The sequence below is a fragment of the Nomascus leucogenys genome, chromosome 5 (assembly GCF_006542625.1).
Source record: "Nomascus leucogenys isolate Asia chromosome 5, Asia_NLE_v1, whole genome shotgun sequence".
Taxonomy (NCBI): domain Eukaryota; kingdom Metazoa; phylum Chordata; class Mammalia; order Primates; family Hylobatidae; genus Nomascus; species Nomascus leucogenys.
In genome coordinates this window covers 60,971,540-60,976,154 of record NC_044385.1, presented here as the reverse complement: position 1 = coordinate 60,976,154, position 4,615 = coordinate 60,971,540, and the positions used below count along the sequence as shown (strand labels likewise).

The 4,615-nt window shown below is 34.8% G+C and overlaps 1 pseudogene; it reads left to right on the top strand.

The window, feature by feature from the left end:
* The first annotated feature begins 419 nt into the window (after positions 1-419).
* LOC100602997 lies at positions 420-1,378 on the top strand (annotated as a pseudogene).
* Positions 1,379-4,615: the final 3,237 nt, after the last annotated feature.

The window sequence follows — 4,615 nt, the reverse complement described above, 5'->3', positions numbered from 1 at the left end:
ACGGCATGAGACGAAGCAAGAGAGAGATAGAGAGAGAGAAATAGGAGGTGCCAGGCTCTGTTAAACAACTAGATTTTGTGTGAACTCATAGAGCAGGAACTCACTCATTACCGTGAGAACACCGCCAAGCCATTCATGAGCGATATGCCCCTGTGACCCAAACACCTCCCACACGCTCATCTCCAACATTGGAGGTCCCATTTCAACATGGAGTTTGGAGGGGACAAACATCCATACCGTATCAAAGACAAAGGTGAACACAACTTGAAAAATACTCAGATTTGCAATAAATGAGGAAGTCTAGATTTTCAAAAAGAAAGAATAAAATTCTGATTCTCGTCTTTTTTATTCTACTCTAAACCACAGTAATTCATATTATTGAACTGCGCTGCCGGAGGAAACGGAAGAAGGAGCAAGCTATGGAGGGGAACGGGGATGAGGCTGAGAAATGTGTCGAGATCGCCCAGGAGGCCCTGAATGCTGGCAACCGCGAGAAGGCCCAGTTTTTCCCGCAGAAGGCTGAGAAGCTCTACCTACTGCTCTCGGCCCGCGCTTAAACAAATATAAAAATTACTATGAAGTACCTGGAGTTACGAAAGATGCTGGTGATGAAGATTTGAAAAAAGCTTATAGAAAGCTTGAAGTTTCATCCAGACAAAAACAATGCACCTGGAGCAACAGGTGCTTTTAAAAGGCTTGGAAATGCTTATGCTGTTTTAAGTAATCCAGAAAGCGAAAACGGTATGACCTCACAGGCAATGAAGAGCAAGCATGTAACCACCAAAACAATGGCAGATTTAATTTCCATAGAGATTGCGAAGCTGATATAACTCCAGAAGACTCGTTTAATATATTTTTGGGGGTGGATTTCCTTCAGGTAGTGTACTTTCTTTTTCAAATGGACGAGCTGGTTATAGCCAACAACATCAGCATCGACATAGGGGACATGAAAGAGAAGAGGAAAGAGGAGATAGAGGTTTTTCTGTGTTTATCCAGCTGATGCCCATAATCGTATTAATCCTCGTGTCATTATTAAGCCAATTGATGGTCTCTAATCCTCCTTACTCCTTATATCCCAGATCTAGAACAGGGCAAACTACTAAAATGCAGACATAAACTTGGGTGTTGTTTATTACATCAAAAGGACTTTAAAAATGAATATAAAGGAATGTTATTACAAAAGGTAGAAAAGAGTGTGGAAGAAGATTATGTGACTAATATTCGAAATAATCGCTGGAAAGAAAGACAACAAAAAACAGATATGCAATATGCAGCAAAAGTATACTGTGATGATCGACTCTGAAGGAAGGCAGACGCCTTGAGCGTGGACAACTGTAAAGAATGAGAGAGGCTTACCAGTCTTTATAAAGGAGGATGAACTGGAATTTTTATTTATACCTTTTAGCGTACTCTATTTTTTTCTGTAAGTAAGTTTAGTTTCATCATGAGAGATGAAGGAAAAGATTTGAAACTGAACAGTTGGTTCCTGAAATCTTAGACTGTTTGTGACCTACTGGCTCCTTTAAATAGTAACTGAAAACTAAAATGGAATATTTTAGTTATGCTTCTACAACTATTTTCATTTTAAAAATTTATATAATTCCTACTAAAATGTCTTGAGAAAGGATTATCACACCTGTAGCAATTTCCAGTTTTAGTGATTCTCCATTTTTTTCCCTTGTTATGTAAATATTTACGGAATGATAATTTTGTGTGCATATAGGTTACTGTTTTTTATTTAAGTTCTTTTAGTGTTTAGCTCCATGAGACACTTCAGTTTAAATTGATGGAATAAATGTTATATGACACATTTACATTTTCTTTATCAAGCTGTCAAATATGTGGAGTTTAAACAATGAAACTTCTTCAAAAAGAAAAAACAAAAACTTTAACTTTGTGTAAAATCTTACAGTATTATCAGCCTAGAGAAAATTGATATCTTTAATATTGTCGTTATATTCCAAAATATATATTGAGATAAATGAACTGGTGTAGAATATCAGTTTGCTATTTAGTTGTATGAATTACTATACGTATATATGCATAGAAGTGAAATGCTATACTGGTAGATTTTAAAGAAAAATATGGGCTGGGTGCAGTGGCTCACACCTGTAATCCCAGCACTTTGGGAGGTTGAGGTGGGCAGATCACAAGGTCAGGAGATCGAGACCATCCTGGCTAACACAGTGAAACCCCGTCTCTACTAAAAATACAAAAAAATTAGCCAGGCATGGTGGCGGGCGCCTGTAGTCCCAGTTACTCAGGAGGCTGAGGCAGGAGAATGGCATGAACCCGGGAGGCGGAGCTTGCAGTGAGCCAAGATCGCGCCACTGCACTCCAGCCTGGGCAACAGAGCGAGACTCCTCTCAAAAAAAAAAGAAAAAGAAAAAGAAAAAAGAAAGAAAATATAAGGAAATGGCTATAAATATTAAACGAAAAGGGTGTTCAACAGTAAGGTGCAGTTATATCATTTACAATTCCAATAATTAAAAGGCCACCAAACTGTGATGTATATGTCCTTGAAGGCTGCTAAAATTTATGAAGAGGACTCACATTTCCCTCATATAAATTTGCAGTTTCTTGCTGATCATTTAAGCAGGATCCAAAGAAGTTCTTCGACAAGTAAGTAATAAGAAATATGAGTACAGAAATGTAGCTTTGTGCCTTTTAACCCTATTGCCAACTCCTAAACATGTAAGTAGATTACAGTATACTTATCTGATCAGAGCATGATCTGTTTGGCCACATGCAACTATGAGCAGAAATAAGGCAGCAGGTAGAATAGTAACTTAAAGCAAGTCATCCTTTCAAAATTCTGAGCTAAAATCTATTCACCATTGAGTAATTGAATTAATCCTATAGGGATAAGCTCCTTGCAAGTAAATCTATAATATGAATTAGAAAAAAAAAAAACAGCTGGAAATTGAAGTTTTTGGTTCCTGTATACTGGATATGAAACTATTTGATTTCTAGTCTCCTGTGTTTAACAGTTGTAATATTTTAATGATTTTGCTTCATACCCGGTTAATGGAACATAAATATATCTTTGGTACTTCTTTGTGAGTGAGAGAATGCTAGATAGGGTGGCTTTGTTCTTTGTTTAAATTTTTTTTCTGAATGTAGTTAATTTATGGCACCTGTTGAATAAAACTGCTAGAATGACCTCTTAAAAATGTTCTGTTGTATCCCCTTTCCCAGGTGAATCAATAGAAATTTCTGATTGAATTAGTAGGTTAAACTAAACAACATACTGTCATAGGAAAAGTGGACAGCTTAATTAACTTGGTCTTAGAAATGTTACCTTAAAAAAAAAAGCAGTGCTTAAGAGAAAATACAATTTTAAATATTTTGTTGAGCCTGTAGAGTAAGTTTTTTAAAAAATAAGTTCGTAGCATTTTAATTAACTTTGAAAGTTCATATGCAGCAGAAAATTTATAAAAACTTGAATGAAAAAAATTTCATCTATTTATTTTTCTAATTTTAATGGCAAATTTACACTCTTAAGGCTGAATAATTCTGTGAACTTACCTTCTTGTTGACTGATTCTTTTTCCCTTAATCCCAGCTTTAAGGGGATAGGTGAAGTTATTATACAAAGTTAAGTGATACCATAAAGTGTATATTATAAAGTCATACATGGCTTTTGGACAGTATTATATATCGGTTGCATTGCTGCATTCCATTAAATTTCATAAAATGCTAGGGAAAATGTGTTTGATAAAATTTTCCGCGGTGAGAAATGGCAGACTGTGTGCCTGACAATTTAAGCCACATGTGAAGTCTGCAAGAAAAGATTCAGTCCTTAATGTTACCTATATCATGGTGTAAAAGCTCAACAAGTGTCTTATAATTTGGAGTTAATTGTATAAAGTAAGAAGAGTTTAGATATCTTGACAGAAATGATTTTCATGTTTGCTGCTTTTTTATAATAAAAATCCCAACATTTTGCCATTTTATTTTTAGCTACACGAACTTTGCAATTTCATTGGCTCATTTTAATGACCACCTAAAAGTCCTCAGTCTTTGAATACTGCTTTATTAGCTCCTCTAACTGGTATTCTAACAGTTTAGCAGCAGTTATATTTACTAATGCTTTACATTTTTACTCCTTTTTACGTGAACACACACAAATATACCCATGCATATACACACAAACATTATTGTCCTTGTGAGGGTTTGGGGAAAGGAAAATAGTATATTTCTCCTCTTCTTTTGATTCCTTAGTTCCCAAATAGACTGGTGTTAGTCATTTAGTCATTTGTAAATTTCAGAATGTAGTTTGATTAAATGTGAATTAAATTCTCAACATTGAAAAACGTCAAGTTACATTCATCTAATAAGTTAAAATTATATATTTTGTAAACAGATTACATTTGAATGCCTAAATAAGTATTTGTTTCATAATCATTATATGCTTGTTTATGATTTACAAAGACTCGGTAGAGAAAAGTACGTCCTTAAGGCATATATACACCAATGCATTAAACTACTCAGATTTTGTGTCAGCTCAGGTGTTCATAGGAACAGGAATGTGGAATACTAGCTTTTTACTTTATACATTTATGCTTAATTTTTCTTCCAGTTAAATCTTTAATTACACTAGTATGTAAAGTAGT